Source organism: Euprymna scolopes, chromosome 6 (assembly GCF_053919585.1).
Source record: "Euprymna scolopes isolate OS-2025 chromosome 6, ASM5391958v1, whole genome shotgun sequence".
Taxonomy (NCBI): Eukaryota; Metazoa; Mollusca; class Cephalopoda; order Sepiida; family Sepiolidae; genus Euprymna; species Euprymna scolopes.
This window is the reverse complement of record NC_136487.1, coordinates 7,325,094-7,340,393: the sequence shown is the minus strand read 5'-3', so window position 1 is coordinate 7,340,393 and position 15,300 is coordinate 7,325,094. Positions and strand designations below refer to the sequence as shown.

Below are 15,300 nucleotides of genomic sequence, written 5' to 3'. Positions count from 1 at the left end.
TTAAAATTTTTGAAAATCATACGATTAAGAGACTAATACTCTCCTCTCATTCGCGGATTACACCATGAGGACAAGAAAAAAGAGAAAAGAGAGAGAATTTCATTAATAAGGATGTATATCATCAAAATACCTGAATTAAAAAATAAATTTGTTTTCATATAAAATAATATACGTTGTTTTTAGCCTTCAAAACGTATTTATATACGAAATTCTTAATTTCATATATACATATACTAGGAAAAGTACCCGTCGTTGACTGGGTTCAAAAACAGCCTACAGAAAATGGACTCTGATTTATGAAAGTATGATAGGTTATGAAAAGGAAGGGTTGTAAAAAGATAGCTTCGAATTTGGGGGTATCAACATCAAAGCAAAATATGATGAAAGTAAAAATAAAATAGATACACCCCATAATTTATTATACCATACCTGTTCACACTGAAACACTTATCACAATATTCTGTGGATCTATATTAAAAAACCTTATTAAACTTTGTGATATATTTCCATTCTATGGAGGTTTGATAATTATGTTTCAGTTTCTTAAAACTGAAACATAATTATCAAAGTATACTTACGCAGATAGATATGAAAAGTCTTTATTAAAGTTTGTGCCTATTTCCATTCTATGGAGGCCAGGCGCGAACGGAAACCCCACAATTTTATTATACCATCCCTATTTAAGTTAAAACATACTTATCAAAGTATTATTATGTACATCTATATCAAAAACACTTGTAAACGTTTTTTTTTTTTATTTTTAAATTTTTTCCTTGCATATTTTGTAGACCAGGCGCGTACGGAGACCCCCCCCCCACAATTTTAATGAATCACCGTTCTGCCAGATCAAACATACCCATTCCTGTGTCTAGATACATGTTCTATCATTATATGTAATCAGTTTTCTATAATAGTAAACCATATATGAGCCTATTCGTGACTAGACACACACACAGCTTTATATATATATATATATATATATATATATATATATATATATATATATATATAAACAGTGCCAAACAAGGCACAGTGCCACTTTGAAGACGGGGGCTACTATCATTACACTTGAACTTCTGCATGTCAGTACAGTTGGGAAAGCAGAATCCCGGAAGGGAGTTTTAAAGTCTAGCAATTCTGGGGAAAAAACTTACACATAGGAATCTTTACTCTGTAGGAATTGGATTTAGGTGCTTGTCGGGTTTGTCGGGGTATTTACGTAGAGGGGGTACAAGTGCTTGTAGTTCGTCAGAGCATTCACCATTAAAGTATTTGTAGAATGGGCAGAGAGATGCAACATTTCGTCGATGGGACAGAGGCTGAAGCCTAAATGACAGTTCAGGACCTATCAGGTTGGCGACTCTCTTGGAACCCTGTCCAGGAGTGAGAGACAAGTAGCAGATGCACCAGCTCAAATGTGACAGCAGTACTCCATACCTGGGCGAATGGTGGCATTATAACCGGACAGGATACTTTCAGGCGTAAGTAACTTTCTAGCACGGTAGAGAGAATCCAACTTATTCGCAGCATATATATATGAAATATTTTTTTTAAACATTAAAAAATAACAAAACTGCTTCTGCTATCAATGGAGCTATACTCTGATTTCATAAACCTACACCAGAAGAAAAACCATCGAATTTCAACCACCATATATTTTCCTTTACGCTTACTCCAGGCTCAATAACAGCTCTAGGTTCATTTTAACATTCCTCAAAACCACAAGTGAGCCTGAGGACCCACGTTGAGAAACACTGGTCTAGATAAACATGATGAAGAATATTTCCCACCTCTTTCTTGCTCAATCTCCTTCACCCTTTTCTCTCTCTAGTTCTCTCTCTCTCTCTCTCTCTCTCTCTCTCTCTCTCTCTCTCTCTCTCTCTCTCTCTCTCTCTGTCTTTCTTTCCCTCCCTCTCCTATTAAAATTCCTCGAACCCACAAGTGAGCCTGAGGACCCACGTTGAGAAACAATGGTCTATATAAAACATTATGAAGAATATTTTCCACCTCTCTTTCTCTCTCTCTCTCTCTCTCTCTCTCTCTCTCTCTTTCTCCTTCTCCTCTCTCTATCTCTCTCTCTCTATCTATCCATCTCGCTCGCTCGCTTTTTCTTTCCTACCTCTCTCTTTCCCTGAATCAGTGGATGATGTCATTCCCGTTTTATGACATCTTCGACTGTGCACGATTATCCTTTGTCTCTCTTTTTTAATGAATTAATGATGCTATCCACTGTGCACAGATATTCTCAACATAGTTTTGATAGATAACCTTAGAAACCGATGACGTCATTAACTACGCACGGGGATAAGCAAACAAGTCAGCAAGATTTGTTTGTAAACATGGGTCAACAACATGTGGTGACTAGCATGTCTGTGTGAAATACTTTGATCCAGTTGCTTCGTTTATCATGTCAGCCAAACTTATTGGGTGCATACTAAAGCACAGGCTGAGAGCCAGTATCAAAGGGTTTACTGAAGTCGATAAATACAACATACAGCGACACGTTCTCTTCTGCTGGACGTGCTTCGAGCAAAATATTGTGTCTGTGTTGCCCCCTTACTCATACACTAGTGTTGGGACGATTAATCGGAATCAGAATGGGAATCGGAATGTTGAGGGGTATCAGAATTGGTATAAGAATCAGGAAAAAATATGAATATTTTCCGATACCAAAAACGATTCTTTTTATTGTTTCGTTTTTTTTTTTTCTTTTTTTAACTTAATTTTCCATTGGTGGTACTAATGGAAAAATGATAATTGTTTACTACCAATGAAACTTAAATCTATAAACCACCCCCATCTCCAAAGTGTATTTAGGTTTTCGAAAGTATATGCATATATTACATGGGATTTTAAGACACACAACTGTATAGCTAAATATCTAGAGATTTTAAAAGAATCGAAATCGGAACCTGTAATTGTATTGGAATCGAGAAAAATATTGGACACGCCTCATTATAAACACACGCATACATTTCTAATAAGAAAGACCAAACGAAACACAAACGTGGACGCAAGACACGTGCATTTTTGTATAAAATAACATCTCAGTTGGTGAGATTAAAAACGAAAAAATAAGAAAAGATAAAGAAAACATCCGAAACTGTAACGATTTGAAAAAAGAAAAAAGAAAAACTATCAATCGGTATGGAAAACAAAAAGGCCAAAAAGAAAAAAAACGCCTCACTATGGAAATAGAGTGATGATTTCTTTCCAAATTCATTTAAAATGGTAGAGATTTGTTGGAATTGCTATTTGCTTTCTCCCTTCCCCTAAAACCTTAAAACTATTTCAACTCAGTTTTCATTTGTTCACCACTTCTTATCTGACGGGCAGGAGAGAATATATATTTATATCAGTGTTGGGACGATTAATCGGAATCGAAAAAGTGAAAGCTTTTGTTATGTTGGAATCGGTATCGGAATCAGTATCGGAATCGGTATATTTTCTGAGCTCAAAATTGATTCTTTAAATATTTTTTGTTGTTTAAAACTTCGATATTTACTTCAAGAGTGTTCAGTGCGTAAGTAGATGCAGTGAGTTATGAAAATATACATAGCAATTAAGCTACACATTATTTTCTGTGTTCCATCTTCATAAAGACTCGTCAGGCTTATTAGCCTAATATGTCGTTATGTAAATACTGATAATCGATACATATCTTCTAATAAGATTTTATATGGATACATTAAATAATAATAATAATAATAATAATAATAATAATAATAATAATAACCAGCAGGACCTGTGGATTCCACAGGGGACTCATTTATATGTAATATATTGATGTTGGCATTCTGCAGATGTTTAGTGTAAATGGAGACGCTCTAATATTATTGTAGCTCTTTTGTTAAAACTGCAAAAGTATGTATCTAAGCTAATAGGGGCGCCCGGCGTAGCCCGGTCGTAAAGTACGCTTAAATATGATATTTTAATTCTTGTAGATTTCGTATATATAATTATAGAGTTAATGTTCTATCGATTTTTATATATTATAACATTGCAATTATATATATATATATGTGTGTGTGTATATATATATATATATATATATATATATATATATATATATATATATATATATATATATATATATATATATATATATGACTTGGGTGCATCAACTTGAATCGAAACTGAAACTAAAACTTATGAAGAATTCTTGGTAAAATTATTTATTACAAGAAAAGGAAGTCCATAACAACTAAACGACAGTCACTCGGATGTAATTATGACACGCAAAATAAAAAAATAAATACTATCATATTAATATATAGATAATAATAACGCATCCTTACGGGGATGAAACGCGGGAAATTCTGTATAGCTTTATTACTATACATATTTGCATACCTTACTATATATATATATATATATATATATATATATATATATATATATATATATATATATATATATATATATTACGTATTTACATAAAAATTTTATGTAAATATTTTCGACAATGCTCGATACGTAAGTAGAGGTAGGTAGTAAGTTTTGAAAATATATAATATTTCCATATATTTATTCAAAGCGATATATATATATATATATATATATATATATATATATATATATATATATAATGAGAAAGAGAGAGAATTTCGTGGAATAAAAGAAAATTATGAGTGTTACATTAATAACAAAAAGAAAGAAAAACAGGTTAGTAAACTCCACCTAATTCTTTCAAAAAAATAGACCGCCCACCGTTGGACCTAAAATAAACAAGTTGGTCTATAAGTGGGGGTCAGGTTTAAGTATGACGAAATGAAATTATGATGGAGTTTTGGGTGGATGGTGTCCTTCCAAAATAAGAGACAATTTGGAGAAACTATGACCAAAATAAAGGGTGGAGAATGAGCATCTTCGAATAATTCTATTACTGAAAGCTTTTTAAAAATAGGAGGCAGGACTAATTTCCTTATATGGCTAGGAGGCTGAAGTCCAAAAGAATTCAGAACCGCGTACGCCATGCTAATAAAGGCAACATGCTCTCATACTTCTTCCTTTCGTACGCACAAGCTTGCAATTTGTACCCATTTTTGTTAGATTCCCTTCGATGCAATCTATTTTATCACACCTAATTTTAACGTTAGGCTGATGCTTGAAAAATAGAAAACAGATTCTAATCAAAATAATAGCTAAATGAATTCAATTTCTTTAGATTCATCGTTTATATCATAATTCTAGTTTTAGCTTCGACCTGAATCGCGAGGAGCATTATTTCAGAATTAGCAAAGTTTGATAAAGTTGAAAAAAATGCTCCTTTTTTTAATGATGTCGTAACGCAGACAATTAGACATGAATTGATTTTTTTTCACCATTGAGGAGTAATATATTTTGGAAGTATCACTAGTTCAGAGGTTAATCATAATTTTTAGATACCCTGAATTTTTCATCTGACATCCCCGAGTGGTCTCTGGGCTTTGATAAGTGGTGACCCCCTAAGCTATCATAACCGCTCTTCAAATGTATACAAAGGAAACTCCTCTACTAAATATTTTCTAGACTGTAAAAGTTCACTTGCCCAACAAAGTTTTCGAAATATAGAAGATGAAAACTGCGATTAATACTTCCGTCTATGACGAAAACGTGAAGATTATTTATAATTTACTTCGCTGAACGATGTATTTAGGAAATTAATTCCTATTTTATTCACGTCAATTCTTTCCAATTGAAAAGAAAATATACATTTTGTGTTCTTTATTTATCCACAACGGAAAAGTTCGCTTTTCCACATAAGCAATAGTAATCTTTTTTCGCTCTCATTAAATAAAGTCATACGCAAACTAACATCCAAAAGCCAAAATGACTCCTGTCAAACAAAAATCGTTTGTTGTTTTTGTTGTTTTATTTTTATTCTGTTACTTCGGACTCTCAAAATACATGTATTATTCTTGTATCGGAAAGGTTCCAGGTTCGCGGACCACTGCTTCCCTACAGCGGACACATGCAAACCGTGGGCGCTTATTGCAATGCATTTCCACACTGTTGGCACAGAACTCGGGACCGAAAAGCTAAGATGGAGTCAAACATAAACTCTTTCGAAAGATTATCTTTCAGAATGTTGATGGTTTGACATGTCAGGCAACCTTAAATCCCCCTCAAGTTGCACCGATCATTAATTTCTCCCTCTTGAAATGAATTTCTCATCTAATGAACCCTACAATGAATATCAAGCTATTTCATCTCTCGTAGGTTGCATCGTTGGGCTTGTTTACAAGTATTTCCACGGAATGTTATCCGTTGAATTTACATCATTTTTACTCCCCTCGCCGTAAATATCTCAACCAACCGACAAGCAGCAAAGTCTTTTATATTTTTATGTTTGACTTTAGAACAATGTATTAATAAATTGCGAAAAATATTGGAAGGATTTTCTGTATTAAAGATTAAAAGAAACGCGAACCCACAGCCTTCACCTCCTACAAAGATGCAAAAGCTCTGGAATGCCATAACATACACTTCACAGTGGAAATACAAGGGTAAATTATGATAATAGACATCTCGCATCCATCAACTCTATCTTTTGAGAAAAGATTCCTTTAAAAAAATCTGAACGTTTGTGTTGACATCTGATCAATTCCTCCTCAAGCTGGAAATCCGATCTAAACCACATGTCGACGACGCCTCAGACATTCAATCACATAACAATTAATTGGTCACAGGCGATAGATACGAAATTGTCGACATGATCGCAACTAGCCGTCAGATCAGACTTTTTAGTCTAATACGTATTCGACCTTATAGTTCTCTAGAAGAATATCAACAACTGCCAAAAATAAAAGACCTTCAGAACTGTGTTGGGTGCATGAATTTATAACTCGAAGTTTTTTACGGCAGCATTGGTCACAGTCAGAGTGTTCCCCTTATCCTCACGGGTAACATTCACTGTCGCAAACAGGATACGTTTCACAAGGTGATAAACATCTCTACTCGACGATACAGATATGATGAGAAAATATCGAAGTCATCAATCACTAATTGACTAATAAAGAATGGTTGATATCCTCTGTTTTAACTACATCTATCCCCAGGGTGGCTAACCAGTTAACGACACGGAGTCAAAACCTATTTGTGCCAGGTTCGAAATTAGTTCGTCTCATAAAACACTTTCATCAAGACCTACACGTAAACGTATGTCTAACTTCCTGGAGGTAAGACAAATAAATGCTCTCAGGTACACGAGATCCCCTTGAATATGAACTGCCTGATTTTGATGCACCTCATATTCAGACTAACCAATAACGGTGCACACGATTCTAAAGTGTGCCATGAAGGGTGACAACTTTATATGCTATGCTCACTGTTGCTAAATTCCTGGGATTTATTAAATTGCATACTATTTCGCCGTCATCCAAGCGAAAGGTTAGTTTTATTATCCTATAGTGAAGAGTAAACAGAAATAGAGGTCCTTCCTTTGCATTTTTCAACTTGTCAATTTTATTCATAGTATGGACCACTCCACATCTTCCAGCATTTTTCAAACAGTGTTTTTTTTTTGTTTTGTTTTTTTTTTTTTGCGAATCAACAGGAAGCCTCATAAAAGTTACCAATGAGTAGATGGTGAAGAAGATATCATAAATTTGGTTGGGTTATCAATATTTCCCCCTTTTTGAAGCAGGTGTCCAACAGGAGTTTCAAATTGCTAATTTGGCAGATTGGCAGAGGGATTATCCCGTACCGATTGACAAAGGATCAGCTTTGCAAATCCGCCCCTCCCTCATTTAAAGATAATTTTTTCGCTCGAAAAGAGAACGCCAACTAACTCCTTTTGTTCTCAACTAAATCTGTTCTCGTCTGAATTAATCTGATCGTTGAGTTTGTCTATAGGTTTTATGGAGTATAGGTGATATATTGGTGATGATATTGAAGTGAGAATAAAGGTGTAAAGGGACGTTATTGTTGTAGATGTTGCTAGTGTGAATAGTGTGGACATAGACGAATTGTGACTTTGTAAAAGTTTTTTAAGTCATTTTCTAGCACGATAGAGGGAGCCCACCTCGTTTGCAACGCCCTTACCAATGTTCTCAATGTATTTGTTTCAATTTATGTTGCCTAAGGTCAAACTTACTCGGGCCGAATTTAGCTTGCGGACCGAAGGTTGCCGACCCTATTGTATATACTACGAATAATCAACCTATATGAGAAATAAAAATATATGCAAGTAATAAAACACAGACGGGGTTTAAAGGAAATGACACCTGTGAGACTATTTTTCTTGCACCATTGTTTTAACACTTTTAAAATTATATGACTCGTTGACTTGCTGACAACTGCATCGTCGCCATTAGTTTTGAAACAAAGAAAGGAGCAAGTGAAGTGCATTGTGTATGTTGATGGATCGTGGAAACTAGGTCAGTGCAAACCCACACACAAAAAACATAAGAATTACATGTCTGTCTAGAAAGATCAATAGATGACGACTTAACATGCGCAACTCTTCAAAAAATAAATAACCTGATGGAAAGAATAAATGAATGTAAAATTGTAGGTTTTATATATTTTTTAATTTTGTTATATACTTTTTTTAGTTTTGAATTGTCTTCCGCTCTTTAGCAAAAAAGGATTATTTGATCTAACAAAAATGAATAAATATGCAACCATTATCAACTTTGTGCAGCTTTCATTCTTTGTCTTATCGTGCAAGTCATTCCACTTTAACTGTCCACCGAATGACAATGAAAATCGTTGACATTTTTACGTGAGCGTATACGTGTTCATATCGTAGGGAACATATATGTGTATGTGTTTAAAATATATATATATATATATATATATATATATATATATATATATATATATATATATAAACATTCCTATCAATTTTACTGTGTGTAATTATATTCATATTAAAACCCCTTTTTTCTATTTATTTAAAAAGAAAATACAACTTTGTTAAACAGGGTGAAGAAGAGCAACTTGCTTAATTGGAATATGAATTAACACACAAGTAATTCAGGTATACATGAAATTCTTTGAACTGCAACTAGTACAATATTTACTTTTTTATCAGTTTTAAAAATAATATCAGTAAGATGGCGGCGATTCTTTTCTATACACTGAGTTAATCGAACTCTAATGTTTCGGTCAACTCTTTCCATATCGATGGGTATGTTGGCGATAGCTCAACGAATGTTTTTCAAGTGAATCAAAGTGCTAGGACGATCGTTGTAAACAAATGATTTCAGATAATCCCCATGAGAAATAGTCACATGGTGATCAATTAGGGGATCGAGCTGACCAATGCAGATCGCGCCTCAAGGAGATGAAGTGTCATGGGAAGTTCTGCTGCAAAACAATCATTGACGAGTGCACTGAGTGTGCCGTGGTACCGTCCTGCTGGAACTACACATTTTCCAGGCCCATCTGGCTCGGTGTTGCCAGGAAACACTCATTGATCATGTTAACATAACGGTCAAATGTCTCTGATACTACCTGTTCGCTTTCTTCAGAAACAATGAGCCAATTATGCCAACTCGCGATAGTGCACAACAAAGTTACACGTATTGCGTGTAGAGGACATTGATGAAGTTCTCTGGGTTTTTCGGGATGTTTTGCTTATTTACAGATACCGGAAGATGGAAGTGAGCCTCATCATTGAAGAAATGTGTGCCGTCAGGCAAACCCAAAAGCGCCTCCCGTGCATTTTTCACGAGCAATAAATTGGCGTGGATTAAGTTTCTGCACCATAATCAGTTTCTAGGGATGAAATTTCAATTCTTCATGGAGGATGGGTCTCACAAAACGAGCAGACAACACAAAAGCAGATGCGTGTTTGTGAGCAAACCGTCGGGGAGATCTCAAAACAGATTGTCTCACTGCGTTTTGGGGTGGCCTTGCTGTACATGGGAGGCCAGGTTTCTTTTTCTTTACATCATTCGTTTCCCTGAAGTTGTTTTACCCATGAAACAATCGACTGCCGGCCAGAAACACGACCATTGGTGCAATATTGAAATGCTTACGGAATACACGTTTAGTTGCGACGATTGAGCGCTTAAAAAATGCGAAAGCGCGTTCCAAGTTCGTCCACTCCATGATGCTCTCTGGGGTTCCTAAAAAGAAGCAAAACTTTAACTCCACCCTCTCAAATAAGTCCATCCCTAATATCCTTGGAGCAACCATCGCTTTAGGGCGCGAAACTTAAATAAGCAACTTTTTCTGCCCAACCCTGGGTCACGAACCAGGGTTGGGCAGAGAAAGTTTTCCATCTGGAAAAGATCTAGCTAATTTGCACATTCTTTTAAACATTCATTTTAATTAATTCTATTAGGTTTTCAGATTTTTATATGCGATGATCATCTTCAGTAAACTATTACGTGTAATTATATTCTATGCAGATATTCTACATGATTTATACTTGCGTAATATTTGCGTGAACAGATTAATTCATTTGACAAAGCAGGGGAGGGTAGAGCGGTAACTAGATATATCTAAAGCTTTTGACAGGGTATGGCATGAAGGCCTTCTCGGGAAATTCAGATCATACGGTATCACTGGAAGAATACTTAACATAATTAAATCCTTCTTAGATAAGAGAAAAATCCAGGTTGCCCTCGATGGTCGTACATCTAAACAATATGATATAAATGCGGGAGTGTCTCAGGAGTCTATTCTTGGACCTCTAGTATTCCTAATATTTATAAATGACCTCTCTGACAAAATTGTCTGTGAGATGGGTATATATGCTGAAGACATCACGCTCTATAACAGACACGACAGGAAAACAAATGAACACATATCTAAAGAAATTGCAGAAACACTAGAGGACGACCTCCAATCTGTAGTGGAATAGGGACAAAAATGAATGGTCACATTAAATGCTGCCAAGACTAAACTTGTTTCCTTCAATAATGACAAGAAACATTCTCTACCACCAATAGCAATGGCCAAAAACTCTTTATCTGAAAATACATATTTAAAACTCCTCGGCCTAACGTTTACAGGAAACATAAGTTGGAACAATTACATTGAGAGCATTGCCAGGACCGCTGCGAAAAAGGTAGGTTCTCTCTACCGTGCTAGAAAGCTACTAACGCCCGAAAGTACCTGTAGCTCTATATGGCCACCATTCGCCCATGTATGGAGTATTGTTGTCATATTTGGGCTGGTGCATCTGCTACTAGTCTCTCGCTCTTAGACAAGGTTCAAAAGAGAGTCGACAACCTAATCGGTCCTGAACTGTCATCTAGGTTTCAGCCTCTTTCCCATCGACGAAATGTAGCATCCCTCTGCCTGTTCTACAAGTTCTTTAACGGTAAATGCTCTGACGAACTGCAAGCACTTGTACCCCCTCGACGTAAATACCCCCGACAAACCCGACAAGCAGCAAAATCCCACCCCTCCACAATAGAGATCCGTAGATGTAAAGGATCTTTCTACTCCAGTAGTTTCTTCCCCAGAACCGCTAGACTTTGGAATTCCTTTCCAGGTTCCTGCTTCCCCAACTGTACTGACATGCAGAAGTTCAAGTGTAACGTGAACCGACACTTTGCTGCCCAACTCCCCACATAGTATCCCTGTAGCTTATGTCCCTGATAGTAGCCCCTACATCAAAGTGGCAATGTGCCTTGTTTGGGGCGAAAATGTAATAGTAAACACAAACCGTTTTCTAGATATATTTATGTAGATGTATATATATTCGTTTAAAAAATTTTGCTTACCAAACTCTTCTGTCAGTTTTTACTCTATAGATATGAAACTTAATATATAGGATATTCGAGCCAATGCGAATTTTTATATTTGAGTTTTAGCTAAAATCTGTGCAAAAGTGTGAAAATTAAAAAAAATGAAATTTGCTAAGTGACGGTCGAACGGCGACATTACGAATATGCAGGTGTAACGTAATAGCTATTGGTTCATGTTTTAATTTTTAGCCTTGCAACAAACATGTCTTCATAGGTCAAGCATTAACATCAAAGTGAAAAGTAAATCATAAGCTAAAGGTTTTAGTTTCGATTCCCGGTGGTGGTGCACGAGTCATTTTTTTTAAAACTTTTTAAATCATTACTATCGATACCTCCGTTCAGTTACAAAAGACAAAAGAAAAAAAAAACCTTTATAGGGCAGCTGCACATGTAATGTGTAGCAAGGATTGCGCAATTCCTAACTACACGTCTCCTGCTCGAGTGCAGTAGAAGTCCAACAATGAAAACAATGCCAAGATAAGCAGAGAGCAAATACAGCACCTGGAAGTCCCAAATGGTTACCCATCTGGTACTGACCAGGCTCATCGTTGCTTAACTTCAGTGATTTGACGGGAACCGGTGTGTCCAACGCGATTATGGCGTATTACTGCATATTAGGTTCAATATATTATAATAATAAATACGAAATCTGTATTAATCAAAATATATTTAAGCGTATTTTACGACCGGGCATTGCCAGGCGGCCCACAAGTATATATATATATATATATATATATATATATATATATATATATATATATATATATATATATATATATATATATATATATATATATATATATATATATATATATATATATATATATCGTTTAATAACATAATCCACGCATACTCATTTTGGTTTGGACCCTTACTAACCTTCTAATTAATTTTCTTGCTTCACGCAAGAACTAGCTGATGTAGTTGTCGAAGCTACTGTAGGTCCAAGTACTTTCAAATCCATTTGATTCATTATCAAGGATAATTAACCCAACTGATTTTTGGGTTAACATTTTTTAAGTAAGGCAGATATATCTTTTATTCGTCCGCCTTTATCAATCCATTCATTAAACATTTAATGAATGGATTGACGATGATACTTACGGGCTTTAAAGGCGGGCGAATAAAAGATATATCTGCCTTAGTTAAAAGATGCTAGTTTTAGTTTTGGTGTTTTTAACCCCCGACCCACTCTTTTTGCTGATGAGGAGACGTTATATATATATATATATATATATATATATATATATATATATATATATATATATATATATATATATATATATATATATATACTAGTGGAGAAATGGCTAACGTAATCAAGGTCAGTATTTAAAATAGTGCAATACTTCCCATTAATTACGATAATAAATTAGCAGGACACCATGGCTCACTTGGCCTAAAGATTAAATTTCATGGTGCTAGCCACGCTGATGAGACATTTACATTAGTGGTTTTGTGGCCTTCAGAGCCCTGCCCAAACAATAACGTCAAATAGTATCTACTTCTGCATAATTGCGTAGAACTTAAGATCAAAACGTTTTAGCACACACACACACACACATATATATATATATATATATATATATATATATATATATATATATATATATATATATATGAAAGAGAGAGAGAGACAGACAGACAGACAGACAGAGAGGAGAGAAACAGAGAGAGATGTTATTTGTTTTTGCGATAATTTTTTGAAGTAATTATACGAAAGTGCATTTTTACCTAAATGCGAGTTGAGAATAATTTTCAGATCAAACAAAGAATCGATTTTTATTTTTTTATTTGTCGTATTATGTTTTTGTATATAAATCGAACGTATGGATATAAAGTCGAAGCATTTTTCTTCTCGGTTTTAATTTTTCGTGAAATTGTCCTCACATTTTTTTTTTATTACATTTTTACCCCAAACAAGGCACATTGCTACTTTGGTGCAGACGGCTACTATCAGGGGCAACAACTACTGGGGTACTATGTAGGGGTTTGGGCAGCAAGATGTCGGTTCACGTTACACTTGAACTTCTGCACGTCAGTACAGTTGGGGAAGCAAGCATTCCAAAGTCTAGCGGTTCTGGGGAAGAAACTACTGGAGTAGAAAGATCTTTTACATCTAGGGATCTCTACAGTGTGGGGGTGGGATTTAGCAGCCTGTCGGGTTTGTCGAGGGTGTTCACGTCGTGGTGGCACAAGTGCTTGCAGTTCGTTAGAGCATTCACCATTAAAATACTTGTAGAACAGGCAGAGGGATGCAACAATCCGTCGATGGGACAGAGGCTGAAGCTTAGACGCCAGTTCAGGGCCTATCAGATTTTCGACTCTCTTCTGAACCTTGTCAAGGAGCGAGAGACTAGTAGCAGATGCACCAGCCCAAATATGACAGCAATACTTCATACATGGACGAATGGTGGCCTTATAGAGGTACAGGATACTTCCGGGTGTTAGTAGTTTTCTAGCACGGTAGAGAGAACTCACCTTCCTTGCAGCGGCCCTGGCAATGCCTTCAATGTAATTGTTCCAACTCATGTTTCCTGTGAACGTTAGGCCAAGGAGTTTGAAAGATGTACTCTCAGATAAAGACTCGTTGACCATTGCCATAGGTGGTAGAGAAAGTTTCTCGTAATTATTGAATGAAACGAGTTTAGTCTTGGCGGCATCGAACGTGCCCATCCATTTTTGTCCCCATTCCACTACAGACTGGAAGTCATCCTCTAGTGTTTCTGCCATTTCTTTAGATATGTGTTCATTTATTTTCCTGTCGTGCCTGTTATAGAGTGTGGTGTCATCAGCATATATAACCATCTCAGAGGCAATTTTGTTGGGGAGGTCATTTGTGAATATCAGGAACAGTAGAGGTCCAAGGACAGTCCCTTGGGGCACTCCTGCATTTATATCATATTGTTTAGATGTACGACCGTCGAGGACAACCTGGATTTTTCTCTTATCTAAGAAGGATTTAATTATGTTAAGTATTCTACCAGTGATACCGTATGATTTAATTTTCCTGAGGAGACCGGCCTGCCATACCCTGCCAAAAGCCTTAAATATATCTAGAGCTACCGCTCTGCCCTCCCCGCTTTGTCCAGTGAATGGTATATACGTTCAGAGATTACAGTGAGGATGTCTGCTGTGGAATGGGCTTGTCTAAATCTATATTGTTGGTCAGTCAGAAGTTTAGCATCTGTAAGGTGATGGACTAGAGCATGGTTAATTATGGTCTCAAATATTTTGGCAAAAGTGGGAGAAGGCTAATGGGGCGATATTTTAATGGGTCAGTTCTTTCGCCAGAATTCTTGAATACTGGTACCACAGAAGCAGTTTTCCAACAGCCCGGAAAGCAAGATTCATTAAGGCATTTGTTGTAGAGTTTGGAGAGAACTGGAGCTACTTCGGCTGAGCATATTTTTAATAGCACAGCTGGGATGAGATCAGGTCCACATGCTTTTTAAGTGTCAAGGTTTTTATGATAGCATGCACCTGAGCAGGAGTGATTTTCAGATCGTCTAGCGTGGCGTCTGTCCGCATAGGAAAGTTAGGTAGAGGGTGGTTGGAAAGGTCCAGTGTGCAGTTTGAGGCAAACCGACTGGCAAGCATGTTAGACTTC

The 15,300-nt window shown here is 36.1% G+C and overlaps 1 protein-coding gene and 1 pseudogene across 2 annotated transcripts in view; one reads left to right on the top strand and one right to left on the bottom strand.

Moving 5' to 3' along the window:
- Positions 1-15,300, top strand: part of LOC145277484 (uncharacterized) — a 351,446-nt gene that overhangs the window by 194,738 nt on the left and 141,408 nt on the right. The gene's annotated exons all lie outside the window — the stretch shown is intronic.
- Positions 12,180-12,297, bottom strand: LOC145278383 (5S ribosomal RNA; annotated as a pseudogene).